The sequence below is a fragment of the Xiphophorus couchianus genome, chromosome 5 (genome assembly GCF_001444195.1).
Source record: "Xiphophorus couchianus chromosome 5, X_couchianus-1.0, whole genome shotgun sequence".
Taxonomy (NCBI): Eukaryota; Metazoa; Chordata; class Actinopteri; order Cyprinodontiformes; family Poeciliidae; genus Xiphophorus; species Xiphophorus couchianus.
Genome location: NC_040232.1, coordinates 3560017 through 3585365, shown reverse-complemented (window position 1 = coordinate 3585365; position 25349 = coordinate 3560017). Strand labels below are relative to the sequence as shown.

At 38.8% G+C, this 25349-nt stretch overlaps 1 long non-coding RNA gene across 1 annotated transcript; it reads right to left on the bottom strand.

Annotated features, from left to right (window-relative positions):
- Positions 1-1368: 1368 nt before the first annotated feature.
- On the bottom strand, positions 1369-17257 carry LOC114145198 (uncharacterized). Its single transcript, XR_003595628.1, has 3 exons — positions 17058-17257; positions 16876-16880; positions 1369-1390 (listed from the first exon to the last, which is right to left on the bottom strand). It is a non-coding gene; the product is annotated as an uncharacterized LOC114145198 (long non-coding RNA).
- Between the last annotated feature and the right edge of the window lie 8092 nt (positions 17258-25349).

Here is a 25349-nt window from a genome sequence, read left to right as displayed (position 1 = left end):
AGTAGATTCTTATAAGTAGTTATATTACAGCTGCAATTTGTAACTTTTATAAGAATTAGTTTTTACATATTTATTTAAAATGAGACAGATAATCTGTGAAAACATTGAGCTTCTTCACCTTCTCCTTGTGCTACTATTAGCTTCCAAAGAAATGCTCAAAAAACAACCAATCAGAATGAGGAGGCGGGTCTTAGTTTGGTCAATCATGCTTGTGAATGCACTGCTAATTTACTGCTACTTACAGTTACAACTTACTGTTACAGGAATACTGTTTATCCGCCGCTATCTGTGTCGCTAACTAGCTTAGCATTCAAAGAGAGAGTTAATTGAAGATCTGCCTCCTGGCTGTGATTGGTTGTTTCCAGTTAGCACTGGGAGAAGGCAAAGGAGCACGATTTTATGTCATGGAATATGTTTCACACCAAACTATCACGACATGGTGAAAGTTTCAACAAATATTTAAAAACTACAGTATATTTTTAAGGTGTATTTTCTCCATTAGGAATATCAGCAAAAGTTGAGTTTTTCAAACTTCCTGAAAAGTAGCTGCTGGTACTTCCTCAGAAAGCCAAAGCAGCATGTATTCTCAAGCTTCTTTTGAGTTTAGTTACAGTGCTGTCATGTTCGATCAAACGCTGGTCCAGAGATTAAGACAGGAGAGCACCGAAGCCAGCCGGTAGAAAAGAAGAGAAGAGAAAAAACGCAGCAGCGATTCTCTACAGACGGTGACTTCAATAGCCTCAAGTGCAAAATTACTCCCATGGCCGTGGGGGCTGTTTTAATGACAGCTCACAAAGATTGGCTTCACACCCCACGATTAAGGTTCCCCCTCATGATCAGAGGCAGAGCAATACAAACAGTTAGTCGTGAAAAACAAGTGAGCAGCTAAGCACAAAGACACCTGCTCACTCAGCAACTGCTGCGGTTTCAGCCATGGGGCCTCGCCTGTAGCTTCCTGGCTAACAAGTCCACGGCTCTCCAGATGATGAGAGCGTGACAGCAGCCTGGCAAGCTGCCGCTCTGTGATTAATATTTCATCCAGGAACTTTAGCCCTAAGACGTATCTATACTCGTCTTAGACTGAGACTAAAACCACTTTGTGCTGAGACTACAAAACAGGGACTTCCTACCCATCTGAACTCGTTTCCCCCCAGTTCTTAGAAAGTTTTCTTGAACAAACCAGCTGCGTTGGTTGTTTGTGACGAATAAAGTTAAAATAAAAGGCAACGATACCACACCTACTGGTACCACAGGTCAGGAGACAAAACAGAAGCAATATTTCACAAACCTAACCTGGGATTTGAATTTATTTATTTAGTGAGAAGAAAATCCCATGTCAATAAATACAAAACTCATTGATCATTGCTACTACACTGCAAAAACACAAAATCTCACCAAGAATTATTGGTCTCCTTACTAGAGCAAATATCTTAGTACACCTGAAATAAGACCAAAGGAGGCTACTCACTTGAGTTAGCTTTCAATAGGCTAATAACTAGCATGCCAAACCCGTTCAACGACTGGATTGGTTGGCTAGCATTAGCATGGATAGGCTAACATTAGCATTGGATATGCTGGCGCTAGTCATGGAGAGGCTAACAACTAGCATGCCTAGGCTGGTCACTCACTGTGTTGCCTGCAAAATGTTTTATGTTCCGCTAATAATGTTGAAAAAACACAAAGGCAATTTCAGTATTTCAATTAAATAACAAACTCAGTCAATTGTGAATAAGTTTGTTCATGTGATAAGTGAAAAAACATCATCCTCCTGCCATTTCCTGTCGTTTTTTCTGCCAATATAAACATTCGGTTATTGGTCATGTGACTTGTGTGACATGAAAAAAGTATTTCCATTGCAGTTCCACCAAATACATAAATCTTGATACAGCCAAAACCCCAACATGCTACTGCAAAAACCTTTGATCGAAAAACACGTTTTTCCATTATGTACATTTATTTTCACAATTCCAATTTGCACAATAGTCTTGGTTTTGGTCCTGAAACTGTGTCATATATGTGACTCTCAGAGAAACCAAATTAGAAATTTTTATAAATGCAATAGAAAATTTGGGTTTTAGACATTTTTCTGTATGTTTTTATGCAAGACTTGCATATAATATCCCCAACAGAAGGGCACTAATGGTTCATGGTTTTTTAAAGGGGCAGTATTATGTGTTTTCCAGGCACTTATGCCATTTGTCATTATCAAAATGTTAAATATGTCAAATATGAATTAAAAGAAATTTTACTTCCTGATTCAACACCTTGAAATTGGGCTGCTGTCTCTTTAAAAAATACCTGCTCTTTCTGAAACTCCGCCTCCAGGAAGTGGACGCCTCCTCTATTAACCCTTTAAAGTCTTTATTGGCTTATAATGAGGTGTTTGCTAATTACTACTGTTTAGTCTGAAGGAGCTGAGTGTGGGAGGAGCTAGGCCTCAAAGGCGGGGCTAGGTCCACCCAGGCGTTTTGCACAGCTGAATGGTTGCCATGGAGATTAAAGGATTTCTCAAACATGCATGAATCCAGATACATTTTTGATGAGGGATTAACATTACAACATGATCTAAAGCTCAAAAGTTGATTTTATGTAGTAATGCCTCTTTAAATTTGTTTTTTTACATTCAATCTAAGTTTTATCTTTGAAATAGTTAAATGATTTTCTTTCTTTTTTTACAAATAAAATAAATTTCACTTTAATTTTATTTGTCAAAATAAAACATTTTAATCGGTACATTTGTTTAAAATCTAGCTTCAGTTCCAGTTTTATTTATTTTCAGCAGAGGCTGAAGTGGCGCTTAGAACTGAAAAGGTCGCTGACCTCTGATCCAGACAGACTGTGCAAAAGCGATTGGTCAAAGATCCCTCTGTCTGCGCGCTCCAACCTTCTGAAATGTTCAAGAAAAAGCTAAATATGAACCAAATTAAAGAATAAAATGTGTTTTATAAATTCTGACCAGGTCAGAGGTCACTGGTTTCTTCTCAACGCAGCAAAATTGACTGGAAATTTGTAGAGAATAAAAAATTATCCTTGCTCCCATATGGTAGTATCTGTCAAAATTAACATTTTTATTACGCTGTGTGGAGTTTGGCAGAACTCCGGTTTTCCTACGTGAGTGTCTGGCACAAAAAGCAAAGATTAGACCGGGGATGTCCAAAGTGCGGCTCAGGGGCCATTTGTGGCCCTTGGACTGATTGTTTTATGGCCCCCAACTGCGAATTCAGAATGATACAGGTGGTTGATGCAGATGGGGACTTTTTATTTTTAATTTGTGTGAAATTATTACCGACATAATTACAATACAAAATGTTAAGTACAACAAAAGATATTTATTCTTCTATAATCAAGCTTTCTTTCTTTTTTTTTTTTACTGAAAATCAGCTTTTACTGAATTTATTAAAGCGTTTTGAAATATTATATTCTGACTGCGGAAACATTTGTTCAATTGAGCCCTAAACAATTTAAAAACCAATTGTCTTCCTTTTGATAAAGAAAAATCTTTTGCATAAAATCACTTTCCGACAACAAACTATAAAATTAGCTGACTTTATTTGCTTGATTTTAGTTTCATTTTCATTTTCTCTACAATTCGGCGTTCGGACACCCTTACATTGCAACATGGTGAAATTTGATGAGAAACCCACCTGAGAGGCTTCTGCTTTACCGATCAACGATTAAATAAGAGCTCAGTAATAAAAATCACTGACACACTTTTCACCTGATTCTGCATCATTATATTCTGAGATAAGGAGAATATCTCTGCCCAAACGCTTTATTAAAAATATTTACCCACACTGTTCTGTCACTTGCAGAAAAGAAGGAGGCGAGGATGAACAATCAATACGCAGCAAAGGCTAAGTCCAATTATGTAAAAGTGTAAATTATAGATTTGGTCTGATGCCAAGGACACTTTGTTGCGTGCACTCTTTGTTTCTGCCTCGCTTTCTCATGCAGACACACACAAAATAAGAGAAGAAAATATGAAATTCAAATGTTTTGAGCCACAAGCTATTTCAAGTGCACTGTGACTGTGCGGTGCACGCGTGAGACCATATTCAAATTTTGGGCTCTTTAGCATCAGGGAGCACATTTTTCACGGAAGGTTTATGAAAAATGCATCCATTAATTCATTATTTCGATTGAACCTGGATTATAAAAACCACACAAAAAAAGAGAGACCGAAACACAACAGTGATTCTGTCTGCCTCGAGTTTCTATTTCCATAATTTAATTGAGGTCACAAAAGCAGCTTTGAAGGAAGTCAAGAGTTGCTTCGCCATATGTTTGCGTTGACCTTTAATTTTATGAGATGTGCGTTACACAATCCGCAGCTTCCACGGGTCAACCTCAGTGATTATTCACAGCAAAAAAAGAGAGAAACTAGCAGCTGTTGACTCTGACAGCCACATTCCTCTCCAGCCTCCCCGCGTTTCAATTTGTCTTACAGCGAAAAGCCGTTCCTTTTTTAAATAAATTTCCCACTCAGGTCCCGCTGAGGTGAACAATCCCACTCCTGCCACCATAACCGCAGATACGCCGAGGTCTTCGGAGAGGTTAAAGCATTCTGCCGATGTTGGAGGAGGAGAGACGAAGGCAGCGGAGAGGGAGGGAGGGAGCGTCAGGAAACCGTCCCTCACAGCATTCCTCTGCTGCAGAAACGGCAGATCCCAACAGCCGGCCGCCACAAGACGCGTTCGTGGGGCAACGCGCAACGAAAAGCCAAAGATTATTGCTCTGCAGCCGCCGCAGGGCCGATCCGAGACACGGCGACCGGCCCAGGGGACGGGCTTCCCCGCAGCCGGCGGAGAGGTGCCGGTCCGATCCTGGGAGGGAAGGAGCGGTTCAGAGTGATGCTTCACCTCGCTACAGGCGGCCGTCCCAGCGGGGCGGCGAGCCGAGGCCTGAAGGCCACACACACAGAAATCTACGTCTCAAAACACACCGATCCTTCCTCCAGATCATCCTCAGCATCTTCCCCGCCGTGGGACTCGCAGTCCCAGCAAGATGAGGGTTAATATCAAACAGGAGCGCTGCTGCTGTAACCCTGCGTAGCTGAACGGTTGAGTCTGGGAGACCGTGGGTGTGTGATCCTTTCTGAGGTGATGCAAATCAACAAAACAAAGGAGTGTAAAACCAGAAACTACTGTCATTCAGGAGCTCATGGAATCGGCCACATGGGAGACGCCCGAACGCATCAAGATGGAGGCTGGAGGCCAATGCATTCAGAAACATACAGTAAAAACGCTTCGTGTGTCAGGAGTCAAACTGCTTTACAGTCTGAATCCTAAACAAGATGCAGAAACTACGTCTGAGGGCCATTAAAGGCAGAACAAAAAGAGAACCATGTTTCCCTGAAAAAAACCCAGAGATTTTTATATTACTGTCATACATTTTCCAGAAAAGACTTAATTTCCAAAAATTTGCAAAGGTCAAATATTTTTGACTTTTGCAAATTCAAAATTTACAAAACAGAAATTTATGAGATAAAACTCCAAAATTTTGAGATTAACAGAAATTTTGAGAAAAAAATTGGAAATGTTTAGGTACGAGTGTCAAACATTGCCACAAAATAGTTTGAGAATAATTTCAGAAATTTTCTAGAACAAAATGGATTTTTTTTTTCTTCTAAGAATCAGACGTTTGACTTTTGTAAATCAGAGAATTCAGAAGTTGAGAATTGCCACAAAAAAATCTGAAATTCTTAGATTAACCCCAGAAATTTTCTTGAAAAAACTTGAAAATGTCCAGAAGTCAAACTTCAGAAACAACCTCAAGTTTTGAAATTAATCTCAGAAAGCGTCTAGAAAAAGTTTAGAAATTTTCCAAATTTTCATTAAAAAAATCCTAAAACTTGGGCGTGCCGTGGTGGCGTAGCGGTTAGCGCGACCTATATTTGGAGGCCTTCAGTCCTCAACGCGGCCGTCGCGGGTTCGACTCCCGGACCCGACGATATTTGCCGCATGTCTTCCCCCCTCTCCTTCCCCGTTTCCTGTCAGCCTACTTTCATATAAGGGACACTAGAGCCCACAAAAGACCCCCTGGAGGGGTAAAAAAAAAATCCTAAAAATATTTTTGACTTTTGAACCTCACTGAATTTGGAAAAGTCAAAAACTGACGAGAAAAAAACTTTCAGAAATGTTCTAAAATTAGCGAGTAAAAGACAACATTCATACAGTTTCAAAGCAAATTCACGCTTTCCCATGACTGATGCAAAAAAGCTAGCAAGCTAGTAATGCTATATTAGCAGCTTCTTAGCGGTAGCCTCAGTCACATAACGGAATGAAGATGCGACACAAACTTTTCCCCAACATTAAACTCCAGCAGTAAATTGGTTTGTTTCCTGTTTTTGAAGCGATCCACTTAGCATTCGCATTCGAACTGCACCAGAGTTTCACTTCAGCCAAACAGAGACCGAGGTTTTCAGGCTGACCACCATTGTTTGGTCGATTGTGCATTCAGTCGAACTCTGAAAATCTAAGTCTTTTTCTAAATACTGCTGGCAAACTTTTACGTCTCAACGAAACAGTGAATCAGCTGTAAAAAATATTAGTAGTATTGGGATAATTTGTGACAATGGCATATGAGTAAACTTTATTGATTTTCCTTAAATAATTTTAATAAACATGCTGAAAGGCTAAATGAAATAACAAATATAAGTGACAAATCTTCAGTTGGCGTCAACTCAAACTGAAAGTAAAAAAATCTATTCAGAATAATTCACTCCAGATTATTTTGTCATTTATTTTTTTTTAAAATGTAAGTAGATTAATTGTGACACATTCATTATTTTTTAAAGAGCAAAAAGGCAGTGACAACACGGTATTCTCTGTATTTGTTTTCTTGTCCTTCAGCAGGAAACCCAGTGAAAGTCATGCCTGCAGGTCATGAATCAATAGCTTGAGATTTTCGTGCCTGAGTTCACGTTTTCCTGCCAGACAGGATTGTAATTACATACGTCCAACAGTACGGAGAGTCGAGAATTTCAAGGTGTTGCTAGAAAATTAAACACAGTAGTTAGGTTTTGTTGTCTTCAAGGTGAATTTTGAAAATGGAAATCTATTGGTCCATTTTAGTTTTGAAAACCATCTAATAATTTCTAAACTGATGGCTTATTTTCAAGGTTTAATTAGAATTTTTTTCAAATTTAAAGTTTGCAAATCAACCACCACTGAACTTTTAAAGTGGATCTATAAATTACATACACCTCTGATAAAATGTAAGCTTATCAGCTGTCAGGTTGCATAATACTGCCTATGGGTATACAGAGTCACCTTGCAGCGTGACGTCACGCGCAAAATAAAAAACTGTTGGCTGACGACGATGACTGCCGTTGGTTTTAACAGTCAACTTGTCAAAATACCGTACTCAATCTTAAATGATATATTAAATGAAAAGAGACAGTGTTTTGCTACTAACTCAACTCAGCAATAACTAGATAACAAGGTCAAGTAAAGTTTTAATAAAAAAAAAAAGAAGCAAATAAATAGGTCAGTTACGCTAGCTTGACTTTGACAACCTTAACATGAAGACATGCTGTGGAATTCTGTCTGTTTCGGTTCAGTTAAAGAAACGGCGACCCACACAGCGACTCTGACAGATCGTCAGTAAAGCAGGTGTAAAATTAGCTTAATCAGCCAGCGCTGTGTTCAGATGATTCCTTGTTAATTATCACAAAATAAACGTCCTGAAAATGTAAAGACTGTATATGAAACTATAACTGACCTTGTGTGGGAAATGTTTGTTTTTTGGTGTTGAATCTTGAAACGCTAGTGGAGCCATTGTCAGTCAGTTGCTATGACAACGGCTTTGTTCCAATGCAGAGAGTGAGAAAAAATAAAATCAGTGCTTTTAGCTCTTCTAGGGTTTCTTTTGTTATTTTCCCCCTTGCTGTGGAGCCCTGCACTAAATTAATAATACCTGCATCTCCAGGTTTTATTTAATGAAATTGTTGTACCGCGGCAGCGCAGCTATGGATGGCAAGTAAAAAATGTTTCATTTTCTCTTTCAGTGTTTTGCGCATGCGGAAATTTCCAGGTGTAAGCAATAAAATGCAACGTGTCTTTTAGCAATATTTGCCCGGTATTGACTTGGTATTGGATCAATGCCAAAATATGCAGAATAACAAACTGCTACAGTCCAATCACATTGCAGAGCTTTACCCAAACTGTAAAGCTGTGTTGTAATGTTAAAACAAAGAAAGGATTCAAACAGCTAATGGATCGATAAAAACCAACACCAAACCCAAACAAGCTGACCTTTTAATAAAAACCGCTTGTATTTTGCATGTCACTAACATTTCCCCCCCTTTTCCTGTCAGTGTTGCTTTCTCTTTACCTTTTCTACATACGTTATCGACTGGCTAATTTGGTCTGCAGGCCCGGTGAGACGCCGCAGCATCGGCATGACAGCTTTATCTATTAGAGTGAGCCCAATGACAGCCTTGTTCCGGCGCTGTGTGTTCGTGCGCCCGCGCTGATCTTCGTGTCGGGCTCATTCTCGGCTGCATTAGCACAGGAGCAGGACTGGGACACATCAACATCTTAATCAATACGCGAGAGTCAATTACTGAGGAAGCGCGTGCTTAAGCAAGATCTGATTATTGGGTTCATGTTCAGTCCACCAAATGGACCCAATCAATGCGATACGATATGTGGCGTATACACTCCTCACCTCCTGTCACCTCGCCCCAACGGTCCACCCAACCCTAACACACACTCACATTCCTCACACACACCGGAGGAAAGGAGGCTGATTGAAGTGACAAAAGGAGAGGATTTATGTTCTGCCGGGGAAAAAAGGAGGGCTGTGGTGAACCTGTCCAGACAGAACGAGAGGATGAAGATGAAACGGCTGGAAGAGCTTCAACAAGCCTTTAAATAAGTCATATCTGGGCATGATTTAGGAGATAAGCAAACATCATCTGTCTGCGCTCATTCCACTGCGGTTAATCACAGCTCAGACCTTACACAGGCCTCAGAAAAGTATTCATACCCCAGGTTACAACCAAAATTATGGTTTTTGTGGATTAATCCGCTAACTTATTAATCAAATAACAGTTAACTGGAGTATAGGCACATTGCATGTTATTGTTTACATCTGGAAATTTCGTGCATGCGCCAATGCCAAAGGGCTAAAAGACAATCCTCTTGCTTGGAAACCTGGAGTTATAATTAATCTAGTGCGATGCGCCACAGCAAAGGGAAAAATCACACAGAAAAACTGTTAAAGAACAACTCAAAACCACTCATTCTTATTTTTTCTCAGTCTCTGTCGGCTTAGCGCTACACGCAGACCTGTTGCCATAACAACTGACTGACAACAGCTCATCTAGCGTATAGTCAACACCACAAAATACACAAACATTTCCCACACAAAGAGCAGAATATTCAGTCTGTTAGAGTTTTATGTTTTCAGGCTGGACGTTTATTTTGCAATTATTAGACGATCGTCTGAACACAGTGGTGGCTGATCATTTAAAACACCTGCTCTACTGATGAGCTGTCAGAAATGCTGTGTAGGTCGTCTTTTTCTAAGTTAGTCAAAACATACAGAAATCCACAGCACAGCTACGTGTTAAGTTTGTTAATGTCAAGCTAGCATAACTCTCCCTTGCTATTTTCTTTATTTAAAACTTATAATTAAAACTTTTTAGTTGTCGTTGTGTTGGCAATTAGTGGCAAAGCCCTACATTCCCTTCTCTTCCTTATGTCATGTAAATTTAAGATTTAACTCCCTATGCTGACGACTTAACAGCTAAAACTAACACTAGTCATCATCTGTGAGCAGCTTTTCAGCCCTCCAGCAGGGAGCTGGTCCTCAAGCTGCAGCCGACCAAAACAACCAGTCAGTCAGGAGGAAGGTCTCAGAGCTGGCAGCTAATAAATGTAAATAAACAATCAATTCAACTCTCAATATAATAATGAAATAGGCAAAGCAATCAGATTTCTGTGAAAACATAAATTATTGTAGAGATTAAACAGAAATAGTCTTGCAGGTTTCCCAGATTTAATTTTTAAAAAGCACCAAACCATATTATAAATTTCTCAGATTGATCCTCTTTTTATTTTTGTCTTTTCAGCAACAAAAACAGGATATGAATCAATTTTGCCATATTTTGCTAAGTTCATTAAATTAGTAAAAGCCACTGGATGCCAATTTAATCTAATAATCTACTTTAAGTTGGAAGCAAAAACCTGGATCAATACTTAGACTTAAGTTTGTCATAATAATCAATAAATTAATCGCACAATTCGAGCTCAATAATTTCCATTTGCATGACTTATAATTTTTCTCTTTTCTTGCTATAACTACTAAAAACTGGATGACAAAATTCTTCAGTTTGGTGCGTTGGTCTCAAGTAGCCCTTTATTTTTGAAGGATAATTTTGTTTACAGAGACTTCATAGTACATTTATTTGTTGCGTCTGTTGCTTTGTTTATTTATTTTGGATATTTAAAATATCTTCCAGTTCCAGTATTCATCTTAATTTAAAGTTTATTGATTTTTGAGAATGCATTCTTGCATTATTTAACTTAAATTTAGTTAAAAAATAACATTATTGTTTATTGCAATAACTTCAGGGACTATTTATCATCCAGCAAAATTTGTTGTTATGACAGAACTGCTTAGATTTTCCATTTTAAGATTTTAATTGTCTCCCTTTTGAACGTTTTGGCATACAAATAAAATTTTAAGTTTAGGGTATTCTTGAATTGAGATCAAAGGCTGCCCAAAAGCGTTCTGAGGGCCACAAATGGCCCTCTGCCCGCACTTTGGACACCGTTGGTTTAACACACTTTGCAGCACATCGTGTTTCTTTTCTTTTAAGCCTCGCAATGATTCAGCTACACAGTTCAGTCGGACTGATCTTCTCTCCACTGTTGTATTTTCAAGGGCTTTGTGTTTCAGAAATCGGTGGGTGTGATTCTTTTTTTTATTCCTTTTCGACGTTTGGCTGTCATTTCTGCTTTTATGGAAGATTTTGTTTGGTGTGCTGCTCCTGTCCATAACCCGTCATCTTATCAAGATGGATCACACAGCGGGTTGCCTCGCCTCCTCGCTGAGAAACCTCAGCGAGGAGTGAGGTGGGGCCCCTCCTCGGCCCGGGGCCCCACCTCACTGTCAGACCACTTCTTTATTTACCTGACTGAAAAATTGCACCTGGAACGCACAGGGCTCAACAAAGGGAAGAAAGAAAAAAAAAACAGGGCAATGAGAAAGTCGGGTGGTAGGTAGAGGACCAACAAGGCAAGAAATCAATAGCCGAGAGATTTTTAACTAAGGGCTTTTTTTTCTCCCCTTCTCACTCTCTCTCTGTCTTTTTTATCTCATAAGCTGCCAAACATCGCCAGCAAAACTTGGACGAGGCAGTCGTTGCCAGAGGGTGAATCATAGCAATATTGATTTGATTATGTAAAAGCTCAGTGGAACCTCAAGCCAGATGCAGAAATAACTCCTCACCTAGGTCCAGCGGGACGGGACTCACAATGGTTCTGAGGAGAAACAGAGACGGAGAGGGTGGAAGGAGAAAAATAGCCAAAAAATAATGCATACATTGTTGTGGATAAAAGCGTAATTACTTCTCCTCGCTGGTGAAATATATATTTTCCCCGTTTTTTCTGGGTGATAATTAACCCTGCTGGACTGTTGTTGAATTAGCTGCAGAGGAGCGTCAGTCAGATCTGCATGTGAATTTATGGGTTTTTCCCCCCCGACGGTGTCATGGCAGACGGAAAACTGGGGAAAAGAAAAGGAAGAGCATGTTGGGATTCTGATCTATGGCACCCTCTTCTGGACCCACAATCGCTGTTTTTCTTCCTCCGCAGAGAACAAAACAAAACCTCAGTTTATGCCATCATGCTTGTTACTCGTAGTGCAGGCGTGTCTCAATAACCAGTGAATCAATTAATCGCATTTAAATTTAAACAAGCTCAGTAATTTCCATTTGCATGATTCTTCATTTTTCTATTTTCTTTCTACCAAAAATTAGATAATAAAAGTCTTCAGTCTGATGCTTTGGTCCTTTTTTTGCATTTCTGTTTATAGACACTTGATGATTTATTTTATTTGTTGTTTTGTTTATTTACTTCAGATGTTTTAAAATGTCTTCCAGCTCTAGAGTTAAATGTCCATTAGAATTTAAAGTTTATTAATATTTGAGAATGTGTTATTGCATTATTATGTCATTATCATTATATTACCTGAAAATGGTGTAAAAATAACAATATTATCAGTTATCGCAATAACTTCTGGAGCTTATTGGCGCGAGGGCCAAAAATGTCAAGCTTAAAGTACTCTGGGGGCTGCAGAGGTTTTTTATTGTATTATTCTTTTTAAATATAATTGCAAAAACTATGTTAATAACATAAATAAAGCAGTGAAATTTCTGTAGACAAGGGATCTGTAAATCATTGTAGATTTAATACATAAAAAAAGGTTTCAAAAACATAATTGCCAAAATATTTCAGGTTGATCTATTATCTGTTTTATGTTTTAAGGTTCACTTTTACTTAATTTTGTCAGGTGTAATAAATGGCCATGCCCAGGTCTGCATTTTATTACAAATCACAGGATGGTGTCTCTTTCACTATTAAAATAAATGTAATTTAAAGCAGAAACCTGGATGAATACTTTGTGTGTAAGATGTTACACTGCTTTTTAGAAAAGCCTGGCATAAGTGAGAATTACACCCCAACATTGCTTTTAAAAGCATATTTGGCTGGCAAACCAAATTTAAATCTGTCTTAAATTGTGATCAAGGACCTGCCAGAATCGTTTCCAAGACCACAAATGGCCCCCGGGCCGCACTTTAGACGCCCTTGTTGTAAATGGTAAGAAAAATATGTTTTAAGAAATGTATTGTATTATATTACACAATTTAATCGTTTTCTAAAATGTAGTTGGAGCAGGAGAGTCCAGGGTGATTTTAAATTAATTTGGCTGACCTTTTTTATTTTTTATATTCAAACTGTTGAGAATCAGTGACTGATGTTAACAGCCTCAAAATGATGGGATACGTTGAAACTGTGTGTAAAACTTGGCTTTCATAATTGGCCTGGGCTAGAATCTTGTGGAAAACGTTAATCAGATCACATGAGGAGTAGGAGTGTCTTCGAAGGCAGACGAGGCAAAGCGTTGGATTAGCTGGATGCAGTGAGACTTCGTGAGACTTCGTGATCACAGGTTCTCTACTCTCCCTCTACTTTTTGTTTTAGCTTCAATTTTTGTTTGGCTAAAACACAAATCATTCTGAAAGTGCTTCACTCATAAAACTTGTATTAGTACATCATTTTATTCATGAAATAAAATTTACTGAATCACTGATTTTGAGGTCATTTTGATTTAAAAATGTGTTTTCCTACATTTTTCAAGCAACTATGACATAATCATATTCATAAAACCAGTAGCTTTAATTTTAAAATAATTAAGTTTTGCAAGACAATGCAGTTACACTTAAAACATTTAACAAAATAATCTAAAAGATGACATACAGGTTCCTAAAGTGCAAAAAAAAAAAAAAAAGCATTTTAAGCAAGTTTGCTTTAGAAAAATACAACAGATGCAAGAGGAGGTAAAAGTATTTTTTGGGATATAAAAATAAAATCTGAGGCTGACTGTTTCTCCACCATCATCCTGGGTGATGAGGTATTAATCTGATTTAGCGTGAAGGAACGCACAGACTCGCACCTAAATGACATTGACTGGCTTAAGAGTAAAGATCAATTCCAGATTCCACATAATCATATTAACAACCTAACCGACATTGATTTCTATCCGGATCAGGCCAAACAGGAAAAAGTTGCATGCAAATGGGATAAAAAGGCTTTTTTAAAAACCGTGAAAACGACACGGACAACCTGAAGGACAGCCAGTACTTCAGGTTCAGATTCTTCCTCCTCGACTTGCTGGGATAAATACATTTAAATCTGCTTTGATAAAAAGAGCAAAATATGACGATTTTATCGGGTGTTAAGGCTGCAGCTCTTAATTAAGGTTTCAGTGTGAAGCCTGGACTCCTGTAAGCCTCCAGAATAACAATAATTCCCATTCATTCGTAAGATCTCATAATGATCACTCCCACACTGGACTCTGCCTCCAAATAACAGCAGCAAAACCATAAAATCAGCATATTTCACCATCAATTCTGGCTCTATTTACGCTGCCGCTGATTCCTTTAATACCTCCAACATATCTATTAGCACACTCTGCTTTCCTGCTGATCATTATTTAGCTACAAAAGGGGAGGGACTATCATTTAATTAGCCTCTATCATCTTTTGCCCTAGTAGTTTTTATTTTCTAAAATATTTTTGGAAACAATATGGGTTAAATTAGTGTCAGTGTGAAGGCAGATAAAGATGTATTTGCTGCTTTGTTCAGAAAAGAAAGAGCACCGTAATGCGTTACGTGAAGCAGTTTCTAATTACATCAGCGGTGCTTCGAAGCCCTGCGAAGACCTGCTCACTCCGCTGGGCGCACGCTCCTCTAATGAGCCCAAAATATAGACATATTTTCCAAGGAGCTGCAAACTCCGACCGAAGCATTTCACCGACGTCAAAAAGCTCACAGAAAAAGCAAAATCTCCCCAAATTTAATGCAAAAAAATAAAAAATAAACATGGGATTAATGTGCACATGAAAAATAACCACAATAGTATTTGATTTACAAAAGCTATTCTAAAAATGAAGACAAAGTAAATACAAGTCTATTTAGATGTTATTTTTTCCACAGCAACGTAAGGGGGCTACAGAAAATGTAATATGTTTTGCAAGGAGGAGTTGTGTTTATCATCTGCTGTTTGTAAAATGAGACAATAATTTTGATATTTAGCTTTTTATGAAAGAAAAACAGGGGTTTGTTTTTCAAAGCCATATTTTCACCATGTTATTCCTTCATTTATAAATGTCAAGTTTCAAACTAAATATTTAGTTAGCAAGCTAAACAACTAAATATTTAGCTCCAATTTAAATATTTAGTTTCAAACTTAACATTTAGTTAGCAACCCTAAATTATTAACAGCAATATTTTTTTAGATTTAGCCTGTTATAGGAGAAAAATGGGGATTCAGTTTTCTGTCATTTTTTCACCATGTTATTCATTTATTTATTAATGTCACAGTTTCAAACTAAATATTCGATTAGCAAGTTAAGTATTTAGTTAACCAACTAAACATTTATCTCCAATTTAAATATTCAGCTCCATGCTAAACATTTAGCTCTGAACTAGCTAAATATATTTTTTAAAACTAAATATTTAACTAATATGCAAATTCCCTTGACAATAACCAGAAGTTGACTACCAAAATAAAAGCTGGGTCAAGACTGATTCCTTTAATGCTGATGCAGATATTTGTCCAAATATTTTAAACATGTCGAACACTGTGATTTTAGTTATGAACGATAATTATATATATATATATATATATATATAAACATCCAAAAGTATGTTAGATCAAATACATAGGTTCAGGAATATCATTCAGAGAGACAGTGAGAGGAAACAAAGACATCTCTGTGTTCACACTGCATGTTGACCTGCTAAAAAAACTAAAAAAACAAAATCTGTCTCTCTGAACATCCCTGGCACCGATCGCTGGTGGAGGAAAAACACAAGTCAGAAAGGAAGAGAAAAGACATCATTTAATACTTTAACCACAAAATAATGATCTTTAAGCAGGGATTAAAGATGATTTTCATTAAATCCACATTTCTGTATTAAAAAGTTTTATTGTTTTAATGTGATATTTTTGTTTTCATTGGCTATAAACAGAAAAACAAAATGAGCTGAAATAAAGGCTTAAAACTAGGTGCAATTAACCTGCATTATGTGTTTCACTTGCCAGGATTAAGATTGTAATAAGATTCTAATATATTAAATATGACTTTTATCTGTCCTGTGGATAAACAGGTTTTTTAATTAGAGGTTATATATTTGTCAAAATTCTACTTTTCTCCACTTTGTGGTGTCAGAAATGTTCTTGGACGGCTGCAGTTTGGTTAATTTTGATTAGAAATATAAGTATTTCTAAATTATGATTTAGAAAAACTCAATGTCTGATTACTAAATGTGTTTGTTGTTTTGTTAAAGTGCAGTTGCTCCTGTTCACTGTCGCCTCATGACAGACGGCTCAATGCACTCAGCTGCGCTTCCTTCTCTGGCCACAAAACGAATCCTATTGAATTCGTCTCATGTTTTATATATATTTATGAATTGGACAACGTTCTTATTGTACATCTAATTAGATTGATTGGGTTCTGGTGCAGCTGCTAAGTATGACGCAGTGCGCCACGTTTGTTGAACTTATATTACAGGATAGACTAATAAAATGCTAATAATTCTATTTTCTTTGTAGGACAGGAAATTAGCAGTTTGTGCACAAGCAAAATTAGTAGACATAAACTTTGAAACGCTCCTCGTGTCATTAAGTGCATGCACAACTCCCGGGTCAAAGGATTTTAGTATCGGACACAGCGTTCCGTTTGGGAAAACTCACAGAGCCATTGGCTTTCTGCTCCCTTGACGCATGCAAGCATCCAGAAATTAAAAATGCTGCAAGGGGAAAAACAAGCAAATGATGCAATTAAAGGCCAACCCTTCTCATATAAAGCAAAATAAAAGCACTGTACAAATGGCAATAAACTGAGGATAATGACCTCAGGATGCCAAAGCAATATTTTTCCCCCCTTTTAATTGTACTTGTACTCACCCTCACCGTTTCATGTTATGGGGTCGGGCTTTTTAAACTTTTCACAGCTGCGTGGAAGAGAAGGGAAGGGGACAGCATCCCGGGGCGCTCTCAGGCACCGCTCTGGGTAGTTGTTGTTGTGCTGCCAGCTCCCAGGAACTTGGAGTCATTAACCGCTTTCGCAGCTCAAACATTACCTTAAATGGGGAGGCCATGTGCTGGCAAGGAAACCCTCTCGCCTTTTTTCAATTACGTGGACTCAAACATCGCAGGTATGCTAGGCACAGGGAAGCAGAAAGGCTTTTACCTTCAGTCACCTCACGCAGCTGGAGAGTTTATTTTAAGGTCGATCTGGAAACACTGCAAAATCTTACCCAGTATTATTGGTCTAATTTCTACTGCAAACATCTTAGGACACCTACAATAAGACAAAACTCACAAACATGTATGTAACTAGCTAATAAGACATTTTCCCATGTTATAAGTGAAATAATCTACCAATAGAACTAGCACTTTTTCATCAATAATAAGGAATTATTGACTTAAAACAGACTCCAATACGTTGTTCTCAAGCTACGTCGTGTTTCTGGGGACTTTGTAACTGACAGCCATCTCAGTAGGCAGTACGTAGTTGCTATGACAACAATAAAAAGCTACAAGCTTAGAACTAGCTCTCACCTCATTCCTATTTAAAGCAATATGGGTACTTTACAACTTACTTGATTATAACTTTTGAGTACTCTACCACCTCTGTGTAATACTAAGACAAATATAAGTGATATTTACTATAATACTCACTGCCGATAGCAAAATTAGCTTAGCTAGACAGTTTGAAAAGGAAAATTGGTATCTGAATCGAATTGTGCCCCTAAAAATCTCAATCGAATCACTAGACTGAAAGATTTCCATCTCTACTTGTTAGTTTTGTTTTATTTCAAGTGTACTAAGATATCTGAGGTAGAAACTAGACTAAAAATACTTGGTAAGAATTGTTGTTTTCGCAGTGAAACGATACTCTGGGTGCGTTTAACAACGTGATTTCTCTTTGTTATTGCGGTGATGACTATCGTCTGCTATACTTCATATTTGCCCTGCTTTGATTTCTAACTATGTAAAAAGGTCTTAAAAGTTGCATTCAACACATAAAGCTCTACGTGTTTCATTAAGCTTTCAATGTTGACATCCAGCGCCGCATTCAGGCTTTTCACATCACACCTGCAGTTCTGTGAGTGCCAAAAACAAGCCAGCCTTAAATCTGTTCGAAAAGGTTCGAACCTGCTTGCACAACAAACCCGGAGTCTGTGCAGGTGGTGAGGTCACCGCACTGGAAAAGGATGGTGAAGACATTTGTCTAATGCGCCACAACTGGAGGGAGTTTGATGACGCGGTGAAAACAAGAAAGACGTACAAAACGGGGCATGAAGCGAGGGCTCTAAATCACATAAAAATGGCAGCCAGGTTTATGATAACATGCTGAAACAGGCACAGATCATGGAGTACTGTATAAAAGTTTAAATCCACCTCTAATTTCTTTATACTATGTTTCCTGACTTTAAAGTGAATTTGATCACCAGTCACCTAGACTTTCTGAAGATCTTTCATAGTTTCCTTCAGATATCTTGCTGCTTTTACACTGATTTAATGTCATTTAACTGATCATGAGAAGACTTTGTGCAGTGCTGAAAGAAAACTGTAGGACAAAAGAAGAGTTTTGAAGCCGTACAAAATTATTTATGAGGTAAAATGAGAGGAAAAAAGAAACAGCAAGCTGGGAGAGCTCTTGATCAAAACCAGTTGAAAAGATTACCAGAAAGTCTGGTTCTTTTGGAGCAACATATCATGAATTGAGGTTTTTTTTTTCTTTTCTAAATGACACCTGAAATTGGGTCGCAGGGGTAACGGGTCCGGGAGGGTTTGGGTTCACCCTTCGCTTCTCAAACAACAGTTTGTTACCTGGATCTGCCAGGTGGAGATTTAGTGCAGAAAACCTCCAGAACTAGTCACCAAGGCGACATCCTTAACTCCTTTTGGTGTGGAGGACACCAGCTGCGTTTCCACTACAAATGTTTGCAAATCATTGTCGATATTCTGCTAATGTCGAAACAACACTATTTTGGAATTGCAGCATTTCCATTAAATAAGAAATTAAATTAAAATCACAAGTTAGCAAGCTTGTTCAAGCAATAAGTTCTTAAAAATCAATGACGAATGTAGCCAGTTAGATGGCACTAGTGATAATCAACTATCAGCCAGTCAGAGGAGATTCTGGGTCTTATTCACCTGTAGGAGCGTCAAGCTCCGCCTACATGGGAGCAGCTACGTATGCAGCGTTTTGGGGAAGTTGTAGTTGGCCATTTTACATAAGCTCTATGGATTCAACACGTTCAAAGCCAGGACGTGGAGCCAGCTGCACATTGTCAGAAAAAAAAAAACATAAAGAAGGCGACAGGAAATAGTCTTCTTTGTAGTTTGTAGTTTGTTTTTGTCCAGTTTTTACCAGTAGAAACATCCCACAGTTCTCCAAAATACATCTTTGGATACGGCTGAAACACCAACTCATACAGCGCAAAATCTTTTAATCAAAAAACATGACTTTTTTTTAATTGATGTCTTCCCATGTCAAATGTAGCGTTTGATTGGTGTCACATTCCCAAGATGTTTAAGGTTGAGATGAAAAGAGAAGATTTTACCTGTTTTTATCTGTAATTTATTTTTAAATAGCATCATATCTGATGGCTTCATCGTATATCCATCTCCAGTTCTAACCTACCAAACTCGTGAGCTTTGAGCTCAGATACTTGAACTTCTCAGCTTCAGACGCGCTGAAGATCCAGCACCTTTTTCTGCTTGAAGACGCCAACAGAACCACATCATCTGCATAAAAGACACCATTAGCTTTCCAAACTAAACACCTTCCTCTCCGTGTCTACATCTTAACATAGTTTTCCTGGACACACAACTATATGAGTCCAATCCACACTGGGACCAGGCTCGACTTTGTGACTTGTCCAGAACCTCAATGACCTGTTTAGCAACTCTGCTGCGCTTCGTTTCCACTGAGCGGTACCGCATGGTTCACTGTGGTCCAGCGTTTCCATCTCCATCTGGACTCTCACTGGGCAGGCAGGGTCAAATCCAAACGCCTAACAGGCATCAACATGCTGTGAACGTCACACACGTTTTTAGTCCGCATCAGAGTTTGATTATGGATTCACATCTCTCCAAACGAACTGGACTTTCTAGACAAACGGATTAGAGTTTGATTAAATCGGACTGAACAGGGCTGGTGGGAATAGACTCTCACTGTTTACCATGGAAATACAGTGATGCATTCTGGGTAAACTTCATTTGCTGCACCGCATCACAGGTGGAGAACTCGAGGAGAGGAAATGGAACTGCTGCGCAAACTTCAAAATAAAAGCTTGAATAAACAAATTCTCAACAGTCGACAACCAAAACATCAACACAGACGTTGAACTTTATTCAACTGGAAGCTTATTAAACAGCAAAGTAAATTAGAGCTTTGGGATTTATCTGGAAATTTTCATTCAAGGGAAACGCTTGGTGCACTAAATGTCTCTAAAGTTAGCAGCAGCGCTAAACAAAAAAATTAGCTCAGTTATTAGCAGAAAAGCCGGGGAGTGTGGGCACCAGTGCAACAGACTGCATGACGCCAGAAGCTGCAGCCTGACCGTAACGTACCGCTGCTCTGTGGAGCTACAGTGGAGCCCAGAGTGATCAGCTAAAACACAACACGTCTTTTATGGTCCTGAACACTGAGAAAATTGTTCAATCCATCAATCTGTTGAGGCAAAACTCTGAATATAGGAGAAGAGTAGAGCTAAAGGCAGATCATTACCTGTAAAATATTCCAACACAAACAAAAACATAAATTTATGTTATTTTCTGTTTTAAACACAGCTACAGTAAAAGCCGCTCACTAAGTTTTGCTCTGTTTGTTTAAACCAAAACAAATCATTCAAACTGAGAGGTTTTATCTCTTATAAACAGTAAGTACAGATTATACCAGTATACCAGATTATAGTGGGACACTGACCAGCATATATTGATGATTTTGATGATGGCACCTGACAAAATGTAATGTTTGTTACTGGTTTCTCAAACGGCGACTGTATGATGTTTTTATGACTTTGTGTGTTTTGAACCTCCTTGTAACTGAAATGTGTTGTTCAAATAAACTTGACTTATATTCCAACTTTAAATCAATCTCCATATTGAACAACTGAGAGACCCTAAAGGTGGAAACTGCAAACTTTATTGGTAGGTTTGTGTGTTAGTGTGAAAAAACTTTGTGTTTACCTGCTTTTTGTAATTTTAATCAAAGATGATTGACTTACGACAATCCATTGCGGACCAGAGAAACACTTTCTTTTGGTCTTTTTTATAGATTATTGCCATCAGTTCAGTGTGAAACACGAAACAGCTGCAGCAGGATCATGGATGTTCTGCAAAACATTCGTTTTTTTTATTTCCATAACATACAGTTACAGAAGCGGGATCAAAGTTTTTGAAGTGTCTTGTCAGCTCTTTAGCAGCGTCGCTTATAGCTCACTATGCTATCCAGAATCAATACAATATTTTTCTCCCAATAAATAATGTAGGCCTGAAAAAGGTCCATTGCGCACATCGACAGTTGGCTGCAATTAGGGGGCGGCGGCAGGAGTAACTGATGACAGTCCCTCCTTCCCTCCGGCGAACACCAGATCAGCAGAAAATGAAGACGCGGAGACCACTTTGTCACTGGCTGGGCTTGGACCTGGAAATGACTCCTAATGGAAAAAGGGCTCCCTGAGCCGCCACTGCATCTGCTGCTCCAAGCACTTTCTCCGGGCCAATGGGCCAGCCTCGACCGGCTTCTAGCTTCGTTTATCTAAGCCTTTCAGATCCTCTGGGCAGCTGGCAGAAACCCACGAGCTGAGGTCAGGCGGCGGGGAGGACGAGTGTGTCCATTTTCAGAGGATTGTGACAGAAAATGCTACGGCGAAGTGTTGAGATAAGAAGCAAGCGGTTACAGTAGCGTACAAGATAAAGAATGAAGAAAACACAATCCATTCTCCACTATAAACACATTGCAGCGTGTCGTCACGTGCAAACTCTCAGTTCCCTGCTGGAGGGCAAAAAGCTGCTGGCAAAACATAACACCAAAATCTTAAATGTACGCATGATATATAAAAGAAAAAGGGGCGCAGTGCTTTGCTACTAAATGTCAAAACTTCGACATCTAGATTATAAGGTCAGGAAAAGACTTTAATTAGAAAGAAACAGCAAGGGGGAGGGAACTAGGTTAGTTATGCTAGCTTGACTTTGACAACCATAACATGCAGATGTGGAATTCGGTGTTTCGGTTCAGAAACAAAACCAGAAAAAGCCGTTGCTCGCTATGGCAACAAGTCTGTGTGTAGCGTAGGCGAGAGAGAGAAAAGAAGAATTCAAGTGGTCTTGAGTTCTTCTTCAACGGTTTTTCTGCATTACTGTCCACTTTGCTGTGGCGCACTGAGCTAATTTAATAATACCTACGTCTCCATGTTTCATTTAGTTAACGGAGTTGCTCCACTGCGACAGTTTTGCCCTCCAGCGTTGTGGACATGCGCAAAATCTGCTGATTAAACGATAACATGCAAGGTGTCCAAAGGTCTGGTTGGTTGGATTATAACAGGGGTGTCCAAACTTTTTGTCACGTGGGCCAAAACCATCAGGTCAACAATACTCCAAGGCCGAGAAAATGAAAAGAACTAAAATCAAATAAATTAGTGCAATTTTTTTTCTGTAGGATCTGATGTTATTTTCAGCAGATTGTGTAAGAAAAACGCTGGAAAAAGAAACACAAAGTTACATGAGACTAAAAAGAAACACAAAGTTACATGAGACTAAAGGAAAAACCAACCCAGTATCTACTGTAGGTCTGACAGGTTGGATTAAAACTATCATTTAGTGACATTTTTTTACACAAAACCTCAAAGTCAACAAAAACATTCTTCTGTTTATTTACAGCATCATAGTGATGTTACCCATGGAGTTTATTTAGGGCCAAATTTCAATAAACATATTCAACATTTCATTAAATAATGCATAGTAACATTAAAAATATGTCTAATATGAGCCAGACTTTAGAAAGAGTTTAGTCCAGGCAATTTAATTATGGCTTTGTGGGAATTAATGGGGCTTAACAACCTTAAATAACAGCCTCTAAGGTTGTTTATTGTTGTCATAGCAACTGCCTACCAAAATGGCTGTCAGCTACAAAGTTCCAGGAAGTGTGACGTCACATGAGAACTACATATTGATCCATTGTACGTTTATATTTGCCAGATAATTCATTAATAACTCATAATACCTTTTTGCTAATATAAAGTATCATTGCTTTGTGTCTTGGACTGTGATGTATCATAATTTTATTTTTAAAAACAGGAGCCATATTTCCTCTGCCTCACATTGTTCTAAACTATATTTCTCTCCAACAATCCTCCCTGCTCTTGAATTGCTTCTGGATATAATGTGGGGAGATAAAAATAAACACCAAAGCAGTGAAATCTTACATGCAGCACTTCGGCGCGCTCCGTTGGGGACCGGCTCGCTCCGAGGGGGGTCTCTGTGTCACCGCGCTCCCGCCTGCAGGTGTCTTAAACTGATGGAGAGGGCTTTGGGCAACATTTATATCTCAAATCCACTTTATCGACCTCAGCGCTGTCAGAGCAGAGCAAGCAGCGCTGAGGGCCTGCAGGAGGACGAGCGACTCCAGCACACACACGGACACACACACACTCTGCGGCGTCTCTTTAGAGCGTGGAACCTCTTTATGGTGATTGTTTTATCAGCGTTCCTGTCCGTCCCCCGGGAGGCCGCGGCCCGAGGAGGATGACCCTCATTTTCTGAAAGCAAAGTGTTCAGTATTGATCAGCAGGAATGAGCAGCGCCTGACATGGGTTAATTTACTGGACCTGGAAAGGTTCATTGTTTCCTGTCATTCCTGAACTCATCAAGCTGACCTTTACTGCACACACACGCACACGCACACACACGCACCCCTAGATACTGGTTGAGTGACTCCCCTGCTCACTGACTGACCACACAGGAAAAAAACACCCATAAGACTGACACGTTGACAGGTAAAGACAAAGAACAACCACACCTGGAGGAGAAAAGATGCTGCATTGTTTTCCAGGAAGCAGTTTTACTACAGAGAACAAACACAACGCCGACTTCAGGCAGGAGACGCCGGTTTTAGAAAACACAGCTCCAAAAATACTCATACTGGTCTAAACACAAACAGCGGGTGGAAAAGTGTTGCCACTTTCTTGATTTCCATGTTTTGTTTGATATTTTATTTTTGGACGTTTGCCTCACTTTTATATGATGGCGTAGTAGAGAGACATAAAAAAGAGGAACAAATTTCCGCTTAATAGCAAATTTAAGATTAATCTCAAAATTTAAGAGATTTTGTTCTTTTTCTTGGCAAATTTTCAACTTTTCAAACTCAGAAAAGTTTAAAACAGAAATGTTCTAGCTCTTTCTGGAAAATGAGTTTTTTGGCAGAACATTTCTCCTTTTTCGTTTTTCTACATATAATGCCCTAATACGCCGGCATACGCCTCAGTGGGCGGCCATGTGTGTGTCCCGTTACAGTAACACCACGTTTCAGAAAAACAGCATCATAGCAACAATAAAGCATGGTGTGGTAGAGTGATGGTCTGGGCTGTACTGCTGCTACAGGAACTGGAAAACTTGCTGTCATAAATGGAACCATGAATTCTGATGAAGGAGGACGGCCAGTCACCCATGGTCTAGTCAAAGTCCTGACCTGGATTTACCGCTGGAAAAGGCTCACTGTAATTTAGATTCCAAAGCAGGTTTGGATTTTTTCTCCCTCAATAACAATGAACTTAATTTAAAAGCTGGATTTTGTGTCGAATGTTGAAATTGTTTTGATGTTCTGAAACACTGAAGTGAGACAAAAATGCAAAAAATATAAAATGAGGAGAATAACGAATAAATTCCTGAAACATTCTGCTAAATGTCATTTTTCAGCTCTTCAATCAGACCTGAAAGTAGCTCAATCTTTTAACTTCTTTAAGGTGAAACACAATCAATAGTAAATTCATAACCAACCTGCGCTCCGAGCATTGAGAAAGGTACAGGTCAAAGGTGAATGTCTCTGGGTGAAAAGGCCAGTTTCGTTACATCAAAAGGTCAAAGCCTTAATGTGAGGCTCAATGCCTAACAGTGACACCACAGAGGTCAGGTCCAAACCTCTTCGCTTCAATCCACAGGAAACAGAACAATACGAACCAAAGAGGTGAAAAACTCAATCATAAAAAGATTTTGGTCATTAAAAATGTTTAGTTGCTGTGATTTGGTTTTTATTTTTTTACTTCATGCAAAGTATTTTACATTTCGCATCGTTACTACTAAAGTAAACTTCACTGCACTGTGTTACTAAGATCCTCGTGTTGCTAACTACGTTACTTCCATGTGCAAATCATTTTCTGCATTTTTTTCTGCCATATCAAATTAAAGATGGTCAAAGGTTTTCAGATTTTTTAACAATTCCTTCCACTCTGTGTTGGTGGTTCTTGATAAGGGCAAAAAGGCTCTTTCACCAGGGCGCTTCTGTTTTAGGGGCGTTCAAAGAGTAATTTTATAAAGTT